At 48.3% G+C, this 20,534-nt stretch overlaps 17 non-coding genes across 17 annotated transcripts; all 17 read left to right on the top strand.

Moving 5' to 3' along the window:
* Window positions 1-338: 338 nt before the first annotated feature.
* Window positions 339-410, top strand: TRNAP-UGG (transfer RNA proline (anticodon UGG)). The gene has a single exon. It is a non-coding gene; the product is annotated as a tRNA-Pro (tRNA).
* Window positions 411-854: 444 nt separating this feature from the next.
* On the top strand, window positions 855-927 carry TRNAV-UAC (transfer RNA valine (anticodon UAC)). Its single transcript has one exon. It is a non-coding gene; the product is annotated as a tRNA-Val (tRNA).
* Window positions 928-2,448: 1,521 nt separating this feature from the next.
* Window positions 2,449-2,521, top strand: TRNAV-AAC (transfer RNA valine (anticodon AAC)). The gene has a single exon. It is a non-coding gene; the product is annotated as a tRNA-Val (tRNA).
* A 1,815-nt stretch (window positions 2,522-4,336) lies between these two features.
* Window positions 4,337-4,409, top strand: TRNAV-UAC (transfer RNA valine (anticodon UAC)). Its single transcript has one exon. It is a non-coding gene; the product is annotated as a tRNA-Val (tRNA).
* Window positions 4,410-5,930: 1,521 nt separating this feature from the next.
* On the top strand, window positions 5,931-6,003 carry TRNAV-AAC (transfer RNA valine (anticodon AAC)). Its single transcript has one exon. It is a non-coding gene; the product is annotated as a tRNA-Val (tRNA).
* Window positions 6,004-7,339: 1,336 nt separating this feature from the next.
* On the top strand, window positions 7,340-7,411 carry TRNAP-UGG (transfer RNA proline (anticodon UGG)). The gene has a single exon. It is a non-coding gene; the product is annotated as a tRNA-Pro (tRNA).
* Window positions 7,412-7,855: 444 nt separating this feature from the next.
* TRNAV-UAC (transfer RNA valine (anticodon UAC)) lies at window positions 7,856-7,928 on the top strand. Its single transcript has one exon. It is a non-coding gene; the product is annotated as a tRNA-Val (tRNA).
* A 1,521-nt stretch (window positions 7,929-9,449) lies between these two features.
* On the top strand, window positions 9,450-9,522 carry TRNAV-AAC (transfer RNA valine (anticodon AAC)). The gene has a single exon. It is a non-coding gene; the product is annotated as a tRNA-Val (tRNA).
* Window positions 9,523-10,858: 1,336 nt separating this feature from the next.
* TRNAP-UGG (transfer RNA proline (anticodon UGG)) lies at window positions 10,859-10,930 on the top strand. Its single transcript has one exon. It is a non-coding gene; the product is annotated as a tRNA-Pro (tRNA).
* A 444-nt stretch (window positions 10,931-11,374) lies between these two features.
* TRNAV-UAC (transfer RNA valine (anticodon UAC)) lies at window positions 11,375-11,447 on the top strand. Its single transcript has one exon. It is a non-coding gene; the product is annotated as a tRNA-Val (tRNA).
* Window positions 11,448-12,968: 1,521 nt separating this feature from the next.
* On the top strand, window positions 12,969-13,041 carry TRNAV-AAC (transfer RNA valine (anticodon AAC)). Its single transcript has one exon. It is a non-coding gene; the product is annotated as a tRNA-Val (tRNA).
* Window positions 13,042-14,377: 1,336 nt separating this feature from the next.
* Window positions 14,378-14,449, top strand: TRNAP-UGG (transfer RNA proline (anticodon UGG)). The gene has a single exon. It is a non-coding gene; the product is annotated as a tRNA-Pro (tRNA).
* Window positions 14,450-14,893: 444 nt separating this feature from the next.
* Window positions 14,894-14,966, top strand: TRNAV-UAC (transfer RNA valine (anticodon UAC)). Its single transcript has one exon. It is a non-coding gene; the product is annotated as a tRNA-Val (tRNA).
* Window positions 14,967-16,487: 1,521 nt separating this feature from the next.
* Window positions 16,488-16,560, top strand: TRNAV-AAC (transfer RNA valine (anticodon AAC)). Its single transcript has one exon. It is a non-coding gene; the product is annotated as a tRNA-Val (tRNA).
* A 1,335-nt stretch (window positions 16,561-17,895) lies between these two features.
* TRNAP-UGG (transfer RNA proline (anticodon UGG)) lies at window positions 17,896-17,967 on the top strand. The gene has a single exon. It is a non-coding gene; the product is annotated as a tRNA-Pro (tRNA).
* Window positions 17,968-18,411: 444 nt separating this feature from the next.
* On the top strand, window positions 18,412-18,484 carry TRNAV-UAC (transfer RNA valine (anticodon UAC)). Its single transcript has one exon. It is a non-coding gene; the product is annotated as a tRNA-Val (tRNA).
* Window positions 18,485-20,005: 1,521 nt separating this feature from the next.
* Window positions 20,006-20,078, top strand: TRNAV-AAC (transfer RNA valine (anticodon AAC)). The gene has a single exon. It is a non-coding gene; the product is annotated as a tRNA-Val (tRNA).
* The last annotated feature ends 456 nt before the right edge of the window (window positions 20,079-20,534 follow it).

Raw genomic sequence — 20,534 nt, 5'->3', positions numbered from 1 at the left:
CGAGCAAGTGTGCTTGAATACAAGAGGCATGCTCCTCTGGCTCAGGCGCAAGAGATGGCAGGCCCTTCAGTGCTTCTGGTCTGGAAGTCTACGGTGCAAGGGCCCAGGTCCTGCGGAGGCGTACAACTACCAGAAAGGGTCTGCTTTTCTCATCAGCGCCACAGTTCAGCTTGCTAGCATAGGGCTTCTTGACTACCTCTTGCCTTGCTAGAGGCAAAAAAAAAACCCTTGGCACAAAACATCAATTGCTATGGCACGCTTAGAAGGAGAGTCTCCAAGTGGCCCTGCTTTTTCACAAAGACACTTCAGAAGATGTTTGAAAGGCTTTTGCAGCAGCAGGCTCGTTGGTCTAGGGGTATGATTCTCGCTTTGGGTGTGAGAGGTCCCGGGTTCAAATCCCGGACGAGCCCGTGCCTTCATAGGTTTGATCTGTTTTTAAACAGGAGTATTTCTGCTTTCCACTCTTGTAAGATGCCATGGTGGAATGCATTGCATGCTTTCTACTGGTGTCGAGGCAGTTCGGCATGATGAAGGAGTGCGGGATTTCTTTCTAACTGCTTTTTTGTGTTGGAGCAGCACTTCTCGTTGGAACATGAAATGCACAGTGCTTCTCCAAAGTAATTGCAGGGCTGGTTTTGAAATCACCTCTTGGAATGAAAGTGATCCCAGTTCCTTTCTTCCAAAGGAAGAGATCCTGTCAGAAAGGCTCAGCTTTGAGCGTCATGAATATTGTCCCTTAGTCCTTGCATTCCAGTCCAAAGCATAGCCACATAAAGAAAGCAGGTGTGTCTGTTTCCAGTGCAGTGGTTCCAGTCCAATGCATAGCCACATGAAGCAAGTAAGCAGGCATGTCTGTTTCTATAGTGTAGTGGTTATCACGTTCGCCTTACACGCGAAAGGTCCCTGGTTCGAGGCCAGGCAGAAACAGCAAGTTGCTGTGCTTTATTTCATTATTTGCATTTACCACCTCACCTGACAGGTAAATTGAAATTAAAGAGGCTGTGTCTATCCCTCACCATGGTGAGGTACTACGCTCCAAGGGCATCGGTCTCAACTCACCAAGAGAAGACGATACACCTTACGGCAGTCAGTTGCTCCCTTTTTGACCTTTCCATTGAAGCCTGGGCCTACTGTGGTCAAGCCAGCCAAGGAAGGAAGGTATGAGAGCGAAAATGGCTTTCCTACCTTCACCAAGAACATACACCTTGAGCAAAGAAAGGGCCAGACTTACAAGGCCCTATCGCCACCGGCACATCATCTTTAGTGACGCCCCGGTGGCACTATGTACTGTGCCGTATTTACAAGACGCCGTTCAACCACGTTTTGTGGCTTAACACCACCTTGTAAATACGGCCCCTTCACACGCAGCCCTTTCCCTGGAAGGGGCGTGCAATGGGCGTTGCTCTGGGTGGGCCACTGCAACACCATAGCATTTTGATGCTGCTCCAGTTTTACGAGTTTTTGTAAATCTGTGGCAGCGCCAAAAACCAAGCGCCATACAATGGGTGTCGTTATAGTGGAGAAACGAGCAGAAATGTTTTCATTTCTCCTCATTTTTGCTCTTTCTATGTGTGCTGCACGAACATATCGCCACTGAAGATTTCTGTTGTGCAGGAAGGTGTGCCTTCCTGAACAAAAACAATTTCCCCCTCCACGCAGCCATCCTTGTACCATGGCGCAAGGATGGCTGCGTTGGTGCTCGGCAGCTAATTTAGAGCTGGCGCAGAGGGAAGCACAGGGGTGCGCTGTATTCTACTAAATACGGCGCTTCCCTGCATTTTGAAAATGACTGAGTGCGAGGCTGCCAAATTTGGCAGAGCGTCTCACTCAGTCATCCTCTTGTAATTATGGGCCAAAAGGTCTAAAGGATAGAGGCGTTTTATGTCATGTTCGATGACGACCATGGAAATGACTCTAGTCATATTGCAGAAGAGAGAACCATGTGCATTTTCTTGCCTTGCGATGTATTCGCCCACTCTCTGCCCTCAACCCTAGGAGCAGGGTCTGAGCAGTGGTGCTTCTGTGCCCTCGCTCGTTGGTGTCTGGGTCCAAATCCCCAACACACCCTTTTTAGCAGAAAACACACAAATTTTACTCAAAATACACAAAGCTTGAAGATTCCTCATTCCACTCAAAGCATTGTTGTGCAAAATATTTTTAGCCTCAGGAGAAAAAAAGGATCACCATGCCTTGGCTTCCTTCCTGCTTGCTTTCAGTGTGCTCTGTGTGATGCTTTCACAGGCTCTGGTTTCAGGCATTTAGGCATCAGATATTTGTCTCTACCCGCAGCTGTGACTTTTCAGTACATCTGATTGTACGCTTGCTGGCTGACAACGCTGCAATTTTCACACTTACTCCTCGCTTTGCGAGCAACTGCTGATCAAGTATAGAGGCAATCGGGCAAACATATGAGGGGAATTTTGCTCCTTCAGTCAAGCCCTCATGCTTGTTTCTGTAGTGTAGTGGTTATCACGTTCGCCTAACACGCGAAAGGTCCCCGGTTCGAGACCGGGCAGAAACAATGGGCAGTGTCTGCTTTTGTGTTTGCTCCCTAAAAGCTTAGTCTCACTCAGGGATGGCCTTTAAAAACTTGTGACCTGTGTAAAACTTGTATTACTATTGCAGGCCGGTAAAAAGTTATCTGCATCTTTGCGTAGTCGTGCATGTGCCTGGTTTCTTATTCTGTTTTTTTCTTTTTTTTTTCTTGGCCATGTTATATTGTGGGGCCTTTAAACCTGTCACCTTGATAGGAACATTGCAAGCGGCAGCATCGACAAGTGCAGACTGAGGAGTCAGACCTAAACACAGACTCAGCTGTCAGGATGGCCGAGTGGTCTAAGGCGGCAGCCTCAAGAGAGCTTGATCTTCAGTTAAGCTAAGCATCCTGGTTTGCTCATGTAGTTGTGGGTTCAAATCGCACTTCTGATAGGTCTATTTTCTGCCCTTAAATCTTCCTCTGCTTGCACAGCCAGCTCCCCACAACACTATCTTTGCAAGCTGCTGTAGCATATGAAAAGAAATCCACCAACCCTCCGGCTGGGCCCTCAATCAGCATTCCATGTATTTCTGGAAGGGGCATCTCAGTCACGCCTTCTGTTAGAGCTGCACCTTATCACTGTAACTACCATGCTGGTTTCTACTTAAGCAGTTGATTCCATCGTTTGAAGTGAGGCTCTCCTGCCACTTTTGGGCAGAGAAGGCACTGCCCCTGCAACAACAACAGGCAGACAAGCTCAACCTGGGTTTCCTGGTTAGGTGGGCGGAGCAGAATGGCAATGGTCCCTCCTTGTGACTTGAAATTAACATGAAGAAGACAGAGAGGCAGCTGGGAGTAGGCAGTACCCATGCACCCCTGAACACTGTCTTGCGATTTTCACCCAATTCTGAAATGAGTCGGGAGGAAAGGAGGTGATTTTCCTATCGAAGGCCATTCTGGGAATTCAGCCACCCCGCGTCTCCCAGGTGAGTGTTTCAGGCCTGTGAGGCACTCATATAAATCTCGCCTGATCGAGCACTGAGCGAGCAAGTGTGCTTGAATACAAGAGGCATGCTCCTCTGGCTCAGGCGCAAGAGATGGCAGGCCCTTCAGTGCTTCTGGTCTGGAAGTCTACGGTGCAAGGGTCTGCTTTTCTCATCAGCGCCACAGTTCAGCTTGCTAGCATAGGGCTTCTTGACTACCTCTTCCCTTGCTAGAGGCAAAAAAAAAACCCTTGGCACAAAACATCAATTGCTATGGCACGCTTAGAAGGAGAGTCTCCAAGTGGCCCTGCTTTTTCACAAAGACACTTCAGAAGATGTTTGAAAGGCTTTTGCAGCAGCAGGCTCGTTGGTCTAGGGGTATGATTCTCGCTTTGGGTGTGAGAGGTCCCCGGTTCAAATCCCGGACGAGCCCGTGCCTTCATAGGTTCGATCTGTTTTTTAACAGGAGTATTTCTGCTTTCCACTCTTGTAAGATGCCATGGTGGAATGCATTGCATGCTTTCTACTGGTGTCGAGGCAGTTCGGCATGATGAAGGAGTGCGGGATTTCTTTCTAACTGCTTTTTTGTGTTGGAGCAGCACTTCTCGTTGGAACATGAAATGCACAGTGCTTCTCCAAAGTAATTGCAGGGCTGGTTTTGAAATCACCTCTTGGAATGAAAGTGATCCCAGTTCCTTTCTTCCAAAGGAAGAGATCCTGTCAGAAAGGCTCAGCTTTGAGCGTCATGAATATTGTCCCTTAGTCCTTGCATTCCAGTCCAAAGCATAGCCACATAAAGAAAGCAGGTGTGTCTGTTTCCAGTGCAGTGGTTCCAGTCCAATGCATAGCCACATGAAGCAAATAAGCAGGCATGTCTGTTTCTGTAGTGTAGTGGTTATCACGTTCGCCTTACACGCGAAAGGTCCCTGGATCGAGACCAGGCAGAAACAGCAAGTTGCTGTGCTTTATCACATTATTTGCATTTACCACCTCACCTGACAGGTAAATTGAAATTAAAGAGGCTGTGTCTATCCCTCACCATCGTGAGGTACTACGCTCCAAGGGCATCGGTCTCAACTCACCAAGAGAAGACGATACACCTTACGGCAGTCAGTTGCTCCCTTTTTGACCTTTCCATTGAAGCCTGGGCCTACTGTGGTCAAGCCAGCCAAGGAAGGAAGGTATGAGAGCGAAAATGGCTTTCCTACCTTCACCAAGAACATACACCTTGAGCAAAGAAAGGGCCAGACTTACAAGGCCCTATCGCCACCGGCACATCATCTTTAGTGACGCCCCGGTGGCACTATGTACTGTGCCGTATTTACAAGACGCCGTTCAACCACGTTTTGTGGCTTAACACCACCTTGTAAATACGGCCCCTTCACACGCAGCCCTTTCCCTGGAAGGGCCGTGCAATGGGCGTTGCTCTGGGTGGGCCACTGCAACACCATAGCATTTTGATGCTGCTCCAGTTTTACGAGTTTTTGTAAATCTGTGGCAGCGCCAAAATCCAAGCGCCATACAATGGGTGTCGTTATAGTGGAGAAACGAGCAGAAATGTTTTCATTTCTCCTCATTTTTGCTCTTTCTATGTGTGCTGCACGAACATATCGCCACTGAAGATTTCTGTTGTGCAGGAAGGTGTGCCTTCCTGAACAAAAACAATTTCCCCCTCCACGCAGCCATCCTTGTACCATGGCGCAAGGATGGCTGCGTTGGTGCTCGGCAGCTAATTTAGAGCTGGCGCAGAGGGAAGCACAGGGGTGCGCTGTATTCTACTAAATACGGCGCTTCCCTGCATTTTGAAAATGACTGAGTGCGAGGCTGCCAAATTTGGCAGAGCGTCTCACTCAGTCATCCTCTTGTAATTATGGGCCAAAAGGTCTAAAGGATAGAGGCGTTTTATGTCATGTTCGATGACGACCATGGAAATGACTCTAGTCATATTGCAGAAGAGAGAACCATGTGCATTTTCTTGCCTTGCGATGTATTCGCCCACTCTCTGCCCTCAACCCTAGGAGCAGGGTCTGAGCAGTGGTGCTTCTGTGCCCTCGCTCGTTGGTGTCCGGGTCCAAATCCCCAACACACCCTTTTTAGCAGAAAACACACAAATTTTACTCAAAATACACAAAGCTTGAAGATTCCTCATTCCACTCAAAGCATTGTTGTGCAAAATATTTTTAGCCTCAGGAGAAAAAAAGGATCACCATGCCTTGGCTTCCTTCCTGCTTGCTTTCAGTGTGCTCTGTGTGATGCTTTCACAGGCTCTGGTTTCAGGCATTTAGGCATCAGATATTTGTCTCTACCCGCAGCTGTGACTTTTCAGTACATCTGAGTGTACGCTTGCTGGCTGACAACGCTGCAATTTTCACACTTACTCCTCGCTTTGCGAGCAACTGCTGATCAAGTATAGAGGCAATCGGGCAAACATATGAGGGGAATTTTGCTCCTTCAGTCAAGCCCTCATGCTTGTTTCTGTAGTGTAGTGGTTATCACGTTCGCCTAACACGCGAAAGGTCCCCGGTTCGAGACCGGGCAGAAACAATGGGCAGTGTCTGCTTTTGTGTTTGCTCCCTAAAAGCTTAGTCTCACTCGGGGATGGCCTTTAAAAACTTGTGACCTGTGTAAAACTTGTATTACTATTGCAGGCCGGTAAAAAGTTATCTGCATCTTTGCGTAGTCGTGCATGTGCCTGGTTTCTTATTCTGTTTTTTACTTTTTTTTTTCTTGGCCATGTTATATTGTGGGGCCTTTAAACCTGTCACCTTGATAGGAACATTGCAAGCGGCAGCATTGACAAGTGCAGACTGAGGAGTCAGACCTAAACACAGACTCAGCTGTCAGGATGGCCGAGTGGTCTAAGGCGGCAGCCTCAAGAGAGCTTGATCTTCAGTTAAGCTAAGCATCCTGGTTTGCTCATGTAGTTGTGGGTTCATATCGCACTTCTGATAGGTCTATTTTCTGCCCTTAAATCTTCCTCTGCTTGCACAGCCAGCTCCCCACAACACTATCTTTGCAAGCTGCTGTAGCATATGAAAAGAAATCCACCAACCCTCCGGCTGGGCCCTCAATCAGCATTCCATGTATTTCTGGAAGGGGCATCTCAGTCACGCCTTCTGTTAGAGCTGCACCTTATCACTGTAACTACCATGCTGGTTTCTACTTAAGCAGTTGATTCCATCGTTTGAAGTGAGGCTCTCCTGCCACTTTTGGGCAGAGAAGGCACTGCCCCTGCAACAACAACAGGCAGACAAGCTCAACCTGGGTTTCCTGGTTAGGTGGGCGGAGCAGAATGGCAATGGTCCCTCCTTGTGACTTGAAATTAACATGAAGAAGACAGAGAGGCAGCTGGGAGTAGGCAGTACCCATGCACCCCTGAACACTGTCTTGCGATTTTCACCCAATTCTGAAATGAGTCGGGAGGAAAGGAGGCGATTTTCCTATCGAAGGCCATTCTGGGAATTCAGCCACCCCGCGTCTCCCAGGTGAGTGTTTCAGGCCTGTGAGGCACTCATATAAATCTCGCCTGATCGAGCACTGAGCGAGCAAGTGTGCTTGAATACAAGAGGCATGCTCCTCTGGCTCAGGCGCAAGAGATGGCAGGCCCTTCAGTGCTTCTGGTCTGGAAGTCTACGGTGCAAGGGCCCAGGTCCTGCGGAGGCGTACAACTACCAGAAAGGGTCTGCTTTTCTCATCAGCGCCACAGTTCAGCTTGCTAGCATAGGGCTTCTTGACTACCTCTTGCCTTGCTAGAGGCAAAAAAAAAACCCTTGGCACAAAACATCAATTGCTATGGCACGCTTAGAAGGAGAGTCTCCAAGTGGCCCTGCTTTTTCACAAAGACACTTCAGAAGATGTTTGAAAGGCTTTTGCAGCAGCAGGCTCGTTGGTCTAGGGGTATGATTCTCGCTTTGGGTGTGAGAGGTCCCGGGTTCAAATCCCGGACGAGCCCGTGCCTTCATAGGTTTGATCTGTTTTTAAACAGGAGTATTTCTGCTTTCCACTCTTGTAAGATGCCATGGTGGAATGCATTGCATGCTTTCTACTGGTGTCGAGGCAGTTCGGCATGATGAAGGAGTGCGGGATTTCTTTCTAACTGCTTTTTTGTGTTGGAGCAGCACTTCTCGTTGGAACATGAAATGCACAGTGCTTCTCCAAAGTAATTGCAGGGCTGGTTTTGAAATCACCTCTTGGAATGAAAGTGATCCCAGTTCCTTTCTTCCAAAGGAAGAGATCCTGTCAGAAAGGCTCAGCTTTGAGCGTCATGAATATTGTCCCTTAGTCCTTGCATTCCAGTCCAAAGCATAGCCACATAAAGAAAGCAGGTGTGTCTGTTTCCAGTGCAGTGGTTCCAGTCCAATGCATAGCCACATGAAGCAAGTAAGCAGGCATGTCTGTTTCTATAGTGTAGTGGTTATCACGTTCGCCTTACACGCGAAAGGTCCCTGGTTCGAGGCCAGGCAGAAACAGCAAGTTGCTGTGCTTTATTTCATTATTTGCATTTACCACCTCACCTGACAGGTAAATTGAAATTAAAGAGGCTGTGTCTATCCCTCACCATCGTGAGGTACTACGCTCCAAGGGCATCGGTCTCAACTCACCAAGAGAAGACGATACACCTTACGGCAGTCAGTTGCTCCCTTTTTGACCTTTCCATTGAAGCCTGGGCCTACTGTGGTCAAGCCAGCCAAGGAAGGAAGGTATGAGAGCGAAAATGGCTTTCCTACCTTCACCAAGAACATACACCTTGAGCAAAGAAAGGGCCAGACTTACAAGGCCCTATCGCCACCGGCACATCATCTTTAGTGACGCCCCGGTGGCACTATGTACTGTGCCGTATTTACAAGACGCCGTTCAACCACGTTTTGTGGCTTAACACCACCTTGTAAATACGGCCCCTTCACACGCAGCCCTTTCCCTGGAAGGGGCGTGCAATGGGCGTTGCTCTGGGTGGGCCACTGCAACACCATAGCATTTTGATGCTGCTCCAGTTTTACGAGTTTTTGTAAATCTGTGGCAGCGCCAAAAACCAAGCGCCATACAATGGGTGTCGTTATAGTGGAGAAACGAGCAGAAATGTTTTCATTTCTCCTCATTTTTGCTCTTTCTATGTGTGCTGCACGAACATATCGCCACTGAAGATTTCTGTTGTGCAGGAAGGTGTGCCTTCCTGAACAAAAACAATTTCCCCCTCCACGCAGCCATCCTTGTACCATGGCGCAAGGATGGCTGCGTTGGTGCTCGGCAGCTAATTTAGAGCTGGCGCAGAGGGAAGCACAGGGGTGCGCTGTATTCTACTAAATACGGCGCTTCCCTGCATTTTGAAAATGACTGAGTGCGAGGCTGCCAAATTTGGCAGAGCGTCTCACTCAGTCATCCTCTTGTAATTATGGGCCAAAAGGTCTAAAGGATAGAGGCGTTTTATGTCATGTTCGATGACGACCATGGAAATGACTCTAGTCATATTGCAGAAGAGAGAACCATGTGCATTTTCTTGCCTTGCGATGTATTCGCCCACTCTCTGCCCTCAACCCTAGGAGCAGGGTCTGAGCAGTGGTGCTTCTGTGCCCTCGCTCGTTGGTGTCCGGGTCCAAATCCCCAACACACCCTTTTTAGCAGAAAACACACAAATTTTACTCAAAATACACAAAGCTTGAAGATTCCTCATTCCACTCAAAGCATTGTTGTGCAAAATATTTTTAGCCTCAGGAGAAAAAAAGGATCACCATGCCTTGGCTTCCTTCCTGCTTGCTTTCAGTGTGCTCTGTGTGATGCTTTCACAGGCTCTGGTTTCAGGCATTTAGGCATCAGATATTTGTCTCTACCCGCAGCTGTGACTTTTCAGTACATCTGAGTGTACGCTTGCTGGCTGACAACGCTGCAATTTTCACACTTACTCCTCGCTTTGCGAGCAACTGCTGATCAAGTATAGAGGCAATCGGGCAAACATATGAGGGGAATTTTGCTCCTTCAGTCAAGCCCTCATGCTTGTTTCTGTAGTGTAGTGGTTATCACGTTCGCCTAACACGCGAAAGGTCCCCGGTTCGAGACCGGGCAGAAACAATGGGCAGTGTCTGCTTTTGTGTTTGCTCCCTAAAAGCTTAGTCTCACTCAGGGATGGCCTTTAAAAACTTGTGACCTGTGTAAAACTTGTATTACTATTGCAGGCCGGTAAAAAGTTATCTGCATCTTTGCGTAGTCGTGCATGTGCCTGGTTTCTTATTCTGTTTTTTTCTTTTTTTTTTCTTGGCCATGTTATATTGTGGGGCCTTTAAACCTGTCACCTTGATAGGAACATTGCAAGCGGCAGCATCGACAAGTGCAGACTGAGGAGTCAGACCTAAACACAGACTCAGCTGTCAGGATGGCCGAGTGGTCTAAGGCGGCAGCCTCAAGAGAGCTTGATCTTCAGTTAAGCTAAGCATCCTGGTTTGCTCATGTAGTTGTGGGTTCAAATCGCACTTCTGATAGGTCTATTTTCTGCCCTTAAATCTTCCTCTGCTTGCACAGCCAGCTCCCCACAACACTATCTTTGCAAGCTGCTGTAGCATATGAAAAGAAATCCACCAACCCTCCGGCTGGGCCCTCAATCAGCATTCCATGTATTTCTGGAAGGGGCATCTCAGTCACGCCTTCTGTTAGAGCTGCACCTTATCACTGTAACTACCATGCTGGTTTCTACTTAAGCAGTTGATTCCATCGTTTGAAGTGAGGCTCTCCTGCCACTTTTGGGCAGAGAAGGCACTGCCCCTGCAACAACAACAGGCAGACAAGCTCAACCTGGGTTTCCTGGTTAGGTGGGCGGAGCAGAATGGCAATGGTCCCTCCTTGTGACTTGAAATTAACATGAAGAAGACAGAGAGGCAGCTGGGAGTAGGCAGTACCCATGCACCCCTGAACACTGTCTTGCGATTTTCACCCAATTCTGAAATGAGTCGGGAGGAAAGGAGGTGATTTTCCTATCGAAGGCCATTCTGGGAATTCAGCCACCCCGCGTCTCCCAGGTGAGTGTTTCAGGCCTGTGAGGCACTCATATAAATCTCGCCTGATCGAGCACTGAGCGAGCAATTGTGCTTGAATACAACAGGCATGCTCCTCTGGCTCAGGTGCAAGAGATGGCAGGCCCTTCAGTGCTTCTGGTCTGGAAGTCTACGGTGCAAGGGCCCAGGTCCTGCGGAGGCGTACAACTACCAGAAAGGGTCTGCTTTTCTCATCAGCGCCACAGTTCAGCTTGCTAGCATAGGGCTTCTTGACTACCTCTTGCCTTGCTAGAGGCAAAAAAAAAACCCTTGGCACAAAACATCAATTGCTATGGCACGCTTAGAAGGAGAGTCTCCAAGTGGCCCTGCTTTTTCACAAAGACACTTCAGAAGATGTTTGAAAGGCTTTTGCAGCAGCAGGCTCGTTGGTCTAGGGGTATGATTCTCGCTTTGGGTGTGAGAGGTCCCGGGTTCAAATCCCGGACGAGCCCGTGCCTTCATAGGTTCGATCTGTTTTTAAACAGGAGTATTTCTGCTTTCCACTCTTGTAAGATGCCATGGTGGAATGCATTGCATGCTTTCTACTGGTGTCGAGGCAGTTCGGCATGATGAAGGAGTGCGGGATTTCTTTCTAACTGCTTTTTTGTGTTGGAGCAGCACTTCTCGTTGGAACATGAAATGCACAGTGCTTCTCCAAAGTAATTGCAGGGCTGGTTTTGAAATCACCTCTTGGAATGAAAGTGATCCCAGTTCCTTTCTTCCAAAGGAAGAGATCCTGTCAGAAAGGCTCAGCTTTGAGCGTCATGAATATTGTCCCTTAGTCCTTGCATTCCAGTCCAAAGCATAGCCACATAAAGAAAGCAGGTGTGTCTGTTTCCAGTGCAGTGGTTCCAGTCCAATGCATAGCCACATGAAGCAAGTAAGCAGGCATGTCTGTTTCTATAGTGTAGTGGTTATCACGTTCGCCTTACACGCGAAAGGTCCCTGGTTCGAGGCCAGGCAGAAACAGCAAGTTGCTGTGCTTTATCACATTATTTGCATTTACCACCTCACCTGACAGGTAAATTGAAATTAAAGAGGCTGTGTCTATCCCTCACCATCGTGAGGTACTACGCTCCAAGGGCATCGGTCTCAACTCACCAAGAGAAGACGATACACCTTACGGCAGTCAGTTGCTCCCTTTTTGACCTTTCCATTGAAGCCTGGGCCTACTGTGGTCAAGCCAGCCAAGGAAGGAAGGTATGAGAGCGAAAATGGCTTTCCTACCTTCACCAAGAACATACACCTTGAGCAAAGAAAGGGCCAGACTTACAAGGCCCTATCGCCACCGGCACATCATCTTTAGTGACGCCCCGGTGGCACTATGTACTGTGCCGTATTTACAAGACGCCGTTCAACCACGTTTTGTGGCTTAACACCACCTTGTAAATACGGCCCCTTCACACGCAGCCCTTTCCCTGGAAGGGGCGTGCAATGGGCGTTGCTCTGGGTGGGCCACTGCAACACCATAGCATTTTGATGCTGCTCCAGTTTTACGAGTTTTTGTAAATCTGTGGCAGCGCCAAAAACCAAGCGCCATACAATGGGTGTCGTTATAGTGGAGAAACGAGCAGAAATGTTTTCATTTCTCCTCATTTTTGCTCTTTCTATGTGTGCTGCACGAACATATCGCCACTGAAGATTTCTGTTGTGCAGGAAGGTGTGCCTTCCTGAACAAAAACAATTTCCCCCTCCACGCAGCCATCCTTGTACCATGGCGCAAGGATGGCTGCGTTGGTGCTCGGCAGCTAATTTAGAGCTGGCGCAGAGGGAAGCACAGGGGTGCGCTGTATTCTACTAAATACGGCGCTTCCCTGCATTTTGAAAATGACTGAGTGCGAGGCTGCCAAATTTGGCAGAGCGTCTCACTCAGTCATCCTCTTGTAATTATGGGCCAAAAGGTCTAAAGGATAGAGGCGTTTTATGTCATGTTCGATGACGACCATGGAAATGACTCTAGTCATATTGCAGAAGAGAGAACCATGTGCATTTTCTTGCCTTGCGATGTATTCGCCCACTCTCTGCCCTCAACCCTAGGAGCAGGGTCTGAGCAGTGGTGCTTCTGTGCCCTCGCTCGTTGGTGTCCGGGTCCAAATCCCCAACACACCCTTTTTAGCAGAAAACACTCAAATTTTACTCAAAATACACAAAGCTTGAAGATTCCTCATTCCACTCAAAGCATTGTTGTGCAAAATATTTTTAGCCTCAGGAGAAAAAAAGGATCACCATGCCTTGGCTTCCTTCCTGCTTGCTTTCAGTGTGCTCTGTGTGATGCTTTCACAGGCTCTGGTTTCAGGCATTTAGGCATCAGATATTTGTCTCTACCCGCAGCTGTGACTTTTCAGTACATCTGAGTGTACGCTTGCTGGCTGACAACGCTGCAATTTTCACACTTACTCCTCGCTTTGCGAGCAACTGCTGATCAAGTATAGAGGCAATCGGGAAAACATATGAGGGGAATTTTGCTCCTTCAGTCAAGCCCTCATGCTTGTTTCTGTAGTGTAGTGGTTATCACGTTCGCCTAACACGCGAAAGGTCCCCGGTTCGAGACCGGGCAGAAACAATGGGCAGTGTCTGCTTTTGTGTTTGCTCCCTAAAAGCTTAGTCTCACTCAGGGATGGCCTTTAAAAACTTGTGACCTGTGTAAAACTTGTATTACTATTGCAGGCCGGTAAAAAGTTATCTGCATCTTTGCGTAGTCGTGCATGTGCCTGGTTTCTTATTCTGTTTTTTACTTTTTTTTTTCTTGGCCATGTTATATTGTGGGGCCTTTAAACCTGTCACCTTGATAGGAACATTGCAAGCGGCAGCATCGACAAGTGCAGACTGAGGAGTCAGACCTAAACACAGACTCAGCTGTCAGGATGGCCGAGTGGTCTAAGGCGGCAGCCTCAAGAGAGCTTGATCTTCAGTTAAGCTAAGCATCCTGGTTTGCTCATGTAGTTGTGGGTTCATATCGCACTTCTGATAGGTCTATTTTCTGCCCTTAAATCTTCCTCTGCTTGCACAGCCAGCTCCCCACAACACTATCTTTGCAAGCTGCTGTAGCATATGAAAAGAAATCCACCAACCCTCCGGCTGGGCCCTCAATCAGCATTCCATGTATTTCTGGAAGGGGCATCTCAGTCACGCCTTCTGTTAGAGCTGCACCTTATCACTGTAACTACCATGCTGGTTTCTACTTAAGCAGTTGATTCCATCGTTTGAAGTGAGGCTCTCCTGCCACTTTTGGGCAGAGAAGGCACTGCCCCTGCAACAACAACAGGCAGACAAGCTCAACCTGGGTTTCCTGGTTAGGTGGGCGGAGCAGAATGGCAATGGCCCCTCCTTGTGACTTGAAATTAACATGAAGAAGACAGAGAGGCAGCTGGGAGTAGGCAGTACCCATGCACCCCTGAACACTGTCTTGCGATTTTCACCCAATTCTGAAATGAGTCGGGAGGAAAGGAGGTGATTTTCCTATCGAAGGCCATTCTGGGAATTCAGCCACCCCGCGTCTCCCAGGTGAGTGTTTCAGGCCTGTGAGGCACTCATATAAATCTCGCCTGATCGAGCACTGAGCGAGCAATTGTGCTTGAATACAAGAGGCATGCTCCTCTGGCTCAGGCGCAAGAGATGGCAGGCCCTTCAGTGCTTCTGGTCTGGAAGTCTACGGTGCAAGGGCCCAGGTCCTGCGGAGGCGTACAACTACCAGAAAGGGTCTGCTTTTCTCATCAGCGCCACAGTTCAGCTTGCTAGCATAGGGCTTCTTGACTACCTCTTGCCTTGCTAGAGGCAAAAAAAAACCCCTTGGCACAAAACATCAATTGCTATGGCACGCTTAGAAGGAGAGTCTCCAAGTGGCCCTGCTTTTTCACAAAGACACTTCAGAAGATGTTTGAAAGGCTTTTGCAGCAGCAGGCTCGTTGGTCTAGGGGTATGATTCTCGCTTTGGGTGTGAGAGGTCCCGGGTTCAAATCCCGGACGAGCCCGTGCCTTCATAGGTTCGATCTGTTTTTAAACAGGAGTATTTCTGCTTTCCACTCTTGTAAGATGCCATGGTGGAATGCATTGCATGCTTTCTACTGGTGTCGAGGCAGTTCGGCATGATGAAGGAGTGCGGGATTTCTTTCTAACTGCTTTTTTGTGTTGGAGCAGCACTTCTCGTTGGAACATGAAATGCACAGTGCTTCTCCAAAGTAATTGCAGGGCTGGTTTTGAAATCACCTCTTGGAATGAAAGTGATCCCAGTTCCTTTCTTCCAAAGGAAGAGATCCTGTCAGAAAGGCTCAGCTTTGAGCGTCATGAATATTGTCCCTTAGTCCTTGCATTCCAGTCCAAAGCATAGCCACATAAAGAAAGCAGGTGTGTCTGTTTCCAGTGCAGTGGTTCCAGTCCAATGCATAGCCACATGAAGCAAATAAGCAGGCATGTCTGTTTCTGTAGTGTAGTGGTTATCACGTTCGCCTTACACGCGAAAGGTCCCTGGTTCGAGGCCAGGCAAAAACAGCAAGTTGCTGTGCTTTATCACATTATTTGCATTTACCACCTCACCTGACAGGTAAATTGAAATTAAAGAGGCTGTGTCTATCCCTCACCATGGTGAGGTACTACGCTCCAAGGGCATCGGTCTCAACTCACCAAGAGAAGACGATACACCTTACGGCAGTCAGTTGCTCCCTTTTTGACCTTTCCATTGAAGCCTGGGCCTACTGTGGTCAAGCCAGCCAAGGAAGGAAGGTATGAGAGCGAAAATGGCTTTCCTACCTTCACCAAGAACATACACCTTGAGCAAAGAAAGGGCCAGACTTACAAGGCCCTATCGCCACCGGCACATCATCTTTAGTGACGCCCCGGTGGCACTATGTACTGTGCCGTATTTACAAGACGCCGTTCAACCACGTTTTGTGGCTTAACACCACCTTGTAAATACGGCCCCTTCACACGCAGCCCTTTCCCTGGAAGGGGCGTGCAATGGGCGTTGCTCTGGGTGGGCCACTGCAACACCATAGCATTTTGATGCTGCTCCAGTTTTACGAGTTTTTGTAAATCTGTGGCAGCGCCAAAAACCAAGCGCCATACAATGGGTGTCGTTATAGTGGAGAAACGAGCAGAAATGTTTTCATTTCTCCTCATTTTTGCTCTTTCTATGTGTGCTGCACGAACATATCGCCACTGAAGATTTCTGTTGTGCAGGAAGGTGTGCCTTCCTGAACAAAAACAATTTCCCCCTCCACGCAGCCATCCTTGTACCATGGCGCAAGGATGGCTGCGTTGGTGCTCGGCAGCTAATTTAGAGCTGGCGCAGAGGGAAGCACAGGGGTGCGCTGTATTCTACTAAATACGGCGCTTCCCTGCATTTTGAAAATGACTGAGTGCGAGGCTGCCAAATTTGGCAGAGCGTCTCACTCAGTCATCCTCTTGTAATTATGGGCCAAAAGGTCTAAAGGATAGAGGCGTTTTATGTCATGTTCGATGACGACCATGGAAATGACTCTAGTCATATTGCAGAAGAGAGAACCATGTGCATTTTCTTGCCTTGCGATGTATTCGCCCACTCTCTGCCCTCAACCCTAGGAGCAGGGTCTGAGCAGTGGTGCTTCTGTGCCCTCGCTCGTTGGTGTCCGGGTCCAAATCCCCAACACACCCTTTTTAGCAGAAAACACACAAATTTTACTCAAAATACACAAAGCTTGAAGATTCCTCATTCCACTCAAAGCATTGTTGTGCAAAATATTTTTAGCCTCAGGAGAAAAAAAGGATCACCATGCCTTGGCTTCCTTCCTGCTTGCTTTCAGTGTGCTCTGTGTGATGCTTTCACAGGCTCTGGTTTCAGGCATTTAGGCATCAGATATTTGTCTCTACCCGCAGCTGTGACTTTTCAGTACATCTGAGTGTACGCTTGCTGGCTGACAACGCTGCAATTTTCACACTTACTCCTCGCTTTGCGAGCAACTGCTGATCAAGTATAGAGGCAATCGGGCAAACATATGAGGGGAATTTTGCTCCTTCAGTCAAGCCCTCATGCTTGTTTCTGTAGTGTAGTGGTTATCACGTTCGCCTAACACGCGAAAGGTCCCCGGTTCGAGACCGGGCAGAAACAATGGGCAGTGTCTGCTTTTGTGTTTGCTCCCTAAAAGCTTAGTCTCACTCAGGGATGGCCTTTAAAAACTTGTGACCTGTGTAAAACTTGTATTACTATTGCAGGCCGGTAAAAAGTTATCTGCATCTTTGCGTAGTCGTGCATGTGCCTGGTTTCTTATTCTGTTTTTTTCTTTTTTTTTTCTTGGCCATGTGATATTGTGGGGCCTTTAAACCTGTCACCTTGATAGGAACATTGCAAGCGGCAGCATCGACAAGTGCAGACTGAGGAGTCAGACCTAAACACAGACTCAGCTGTCAGGATGGCCGAGTGGTCTAAGGCGGCAGCCTCAAGAGAGCTTGATCTTCAGTTAAGCTAAGCATCCTGGTTTGCTCATGTAGTTGTGGGTTCAAATCGCACTTCTGATAGGTCTATTTTCTGCCCTTAAATCTTCCTCTGCTTGCACAGCCAGCTCCCCACAACACTATCTTTGCAAGCTGCTGTAGCATATGAAAAGAAATCCACCAACCCTCCGGCTGGGCCCTCAATCAGCATTCCATGTATTTCTGGAAGGGGCATCTCAGTCACGCCTTCTGTTAGAGCTGCACCTTATCACTGTAACTACCATGCTGGTTTCTACTTAAGCAGTTGATTCCATCGTTTGAAGTGAGGCTCTCCTGCCACTTTTGGGCAGAGAAGGCACTGCCCCTGCAACAACAACAGGCAGACAAGCTCAACCTGGGTTTCCTGGTTAGGTGGGCGGAGCAGAATGGCAATGGTCCCTCCTTGTGACTTGAAATTAACATGAAGAAGACAGAGAGGCAGCTGGGAGTAGGCAGTACCCATGCACCCCTGAACACTGTCTTGTGATTTTCACCCAATTCTGAAATGAGTCGGGAGGAAAGGAGGTGATTTTCCTATCGAAGGCCATTCTGGGAATTCAGCCACCCCGCGTCTCCCAGGTGAGTGTTTCAGGCCTGTGAGGCACTCATATAAATCTCGCCTGATCGAGCACTGAGCGAGCAAGTGTGCTTGAATACAAGAGGCATGCTCCTCTGGCTCAGGCGCAAGAGATGGCAGGCCCTTCAGTGCTTCTGGTCTGGAAGTCTACGGTGCAAGGGCCCAGGTCCTGCGGAGGCGTACAACTACCAGAAAGGGTCTGCTTTTCTCATCAGCGCCACAGTTCAGCTTGCTAGCATAGGGCTTCTTGACTACCTCTTGCCTTGCTAGAGGCAAAAAAAAACCCTTGGCACAAAACATCAATTGCTATGGCACGCTTAGAAGGAGAGTCTCCAAGTGGCCCTGCTTTTTCACAAAGACACTTCAGAAGATGTTTGAAAGGCTTTTGCAGCAGCAGGCTCGTTGGTCTAGGGGTATGATTCTCACTTTGGGTGTGAGAGGTCCCGGGTTCAAATCCCGGACGAGCCCGTGCCTTCATAGGTTCGATCTGTTTTTAAACAGGAGTATTTCTGCTTTCCACTCTTGTAAGATGCCATGGTGGAATGCATTGCATGCTTTCTACTGGTGTCGAGGCAGTTCGGCATGATGAAGGAGTGCGGGATTTCTTTCTAACTGCTTTTTTGTGTTGGAGCAGCACTTCTCGTTGGAACATGAAATGCACAGTGCTTCTCCAAAGTAATTGCAGGGCTGGTTTTGAAATCACCTCTTGGAATGAAAGTGATCCCAGTTCCTTTCTTCCAAAGGAAGAGATCCTGTCAGAAAGGCTCAGCTTTGAGCGTCATGAATATTGTCCCTTAGTCCTTGCATTCCAGTCCAAAGCATAGCCACATAAAGAAAGCAGGTGTGTCTGTTTCCAGTGCAGTGGTTCCAGTCCAATGCATAGCCACATGAAGCAAGTAAGCAGGCATGTCTGTTTCTATAGTGTAGTGGTTAACACGTTCGCCTTACACGCGAAAGGTCCCTGGTTCGAGGCCAGGCAGAAACAGCAAGTTGCTGTGCTTTATCACATTATTTGCATTAACCACCTCACCTGACAGGTAAATTGAAATTAAAGAGGCTGTGTCTATCCCTCACCATCGTGGGGTACTACGCTCCAAGGGCATCGGTCTCAACTCACCAAGAGAAGACGATACACCTTACGGCAGTCAGTTGCTCCCTTTTTGACCTTTCCATTGAAGCCTGGGCCTACTGTGGTCAAGCCAGCCAAGGAAGGAAGGTATGAGAGCGAAAATGGCTTTCCTACCTTCACCAAGAACATACACCTTGAGCAAAGAAAGGGCCAGACTTACAAGGCCCTATCGCCACCGGCACATCATCTTTAGTGACGCCCCGGTGGCACTATGTACTGTGCCGTATTTACAAGACGCCGTTCAACCACGGTTTGTGGCTTAACACCACCTTGTAAATACGGCCCCTTCACACGCAGCCCTTTCCCTGGAAGGGGCGTGCAATGGGCGTTGCTCTGGGTGGGCCACTGCAACACCATAGCATTTTGATGCTGCTCCAGTTTTACGAGTTTTTGTAAATCTGTGGCAGCGCCAAAAACCAAGCGCCATACAATGGGTGTCGTTATAGTGGAGAAACGAGCAGAAATGTTTTCATTTCTCCTCATTTTTGCTCTTTCTATGTGTGCTGCACGAACATATCGCCACTGAAGATTTCTGTTGTGCAGGAAGGTGTGCCTTCCTGAACAAAAACAATTTCCCCCTCCACGCAGCCATCCTTGTACCATGGCGCAAGGATGGCTGCGTTGGTGCTCGGCAGCTAATTTAGAGCTGGCGCAGAGGGAAGCACAGGGGTGCGCTGTATTCTACTAAATACGGCGCTTCCCTGCATTTTGAAAATGACTGAGTGCGAGGCTGCCAAATTTGGCAGAGCGTCTCACTCAGTCATCCTCTTGTAATTATGGGCCAAAAGGTCTAAAGTATAGAGGCGTTTTATGTCATGTTCGATGACGACCATGGAAATGACTCTAGTCATATTGCAGAAGAGAGAACCATGTGCATTTTCTTGCCTTGCGATGTATTCGCCCACTCTCTGCCCTCAACCCTAGGAGCAGGGTCTGAGCAGTGGTGCTTCTGTGCCCTCGCTCGTTGGTGTCCGGGTCCAAATCCCCAACACACCCTTTTTAGCAGAAAACACACAAATTTTACTCAAAATACACAAAGCTTGAAGATTCCTCATTCCACTCAAAGCATTGTTGTGCAAAATATTTTTAGCCTCAGGAGAAAAAAAGGATCACCATGCCTTGGCTTCCTTCCTGCTTGCTTTCAGTGTGCTCTGTGTGATGCTTTCACAGGCTCTGGTTTCAGGCATTTAGGCATCAGATATTTGTCTCTACCCGCAGCTGTGACTTTTCAGTACATCTGAGTGTACGCTTGCTGGCTGACAACGCTGCAATTTTCACACTTACTCCTCGCTTTGCGAGCAACTGCTGATCAAGTATAGAGGCAATCGGGCAAACATATGAGGGGAATTTTGCTCCTTCAGTCAAGCCCTCATGCTTGTTTCTGTAGTGTAGTGGTTATCACGTTCGCCTAACACGTGAAAGGTCCCCGGTTCGAGACCGGGCAGAAACAATGGGCAGTGTCTGCTTTTGTGTTTGCTCCCTAAAAGCTTAGTCTCACTCAGGGATGGCCTTTAAAAACTTGTGACCTGTGTAAAACTTGTATTACTATTGCAGGCCGGTAAAAAGTTATCTGCATCTTTGCGTAGTCGTGCATGTGCCTGGTTTCTTATTCTGTTTTTTTCTTTTTTTTTCTTGGCCATGTTATATTGTGGGGCCTTTAAACCTGTCACCTTGATAGGAACATTGCAAGCGGCAGCATCGACAAGTGCAGACTGAGGAGTCAGACCTAAACACAGACTCAGCTGTCAGGATGGCCGAGTGGTCTAAGGCGGCAGCCTCAAGAGAGCTTGATCTTCAGTTAAGCTAAGCATCCTGGTTTGCTCATGTAGTTGTGGGTTCAAATCGCACTTCTGATAGGTCTATTTTCTGCCCTTAAATCTTCCTCTGCTTGCACAGCCAGCTCCCC

Source organism: Pleurodeles waltl, chromosome 10, assembly GCF_031143425.1.
Source record: "Pleurodeles waltl isolate 20211129_DDA chromosome 10, aPleWal1.hap1.20221129, whole genome shotgun sequence".
Lineage (NCBI taxonomy): Eukaryota > Metazoa > Chordata > Amphibia > Caudata > Salamandridae > Pleurodeles > Pleurodeles waltl.
Note: the sequence above shows the minus strand (reverse complement) of the source record. Positions and strands in the feature narration are given on the sequence as shown.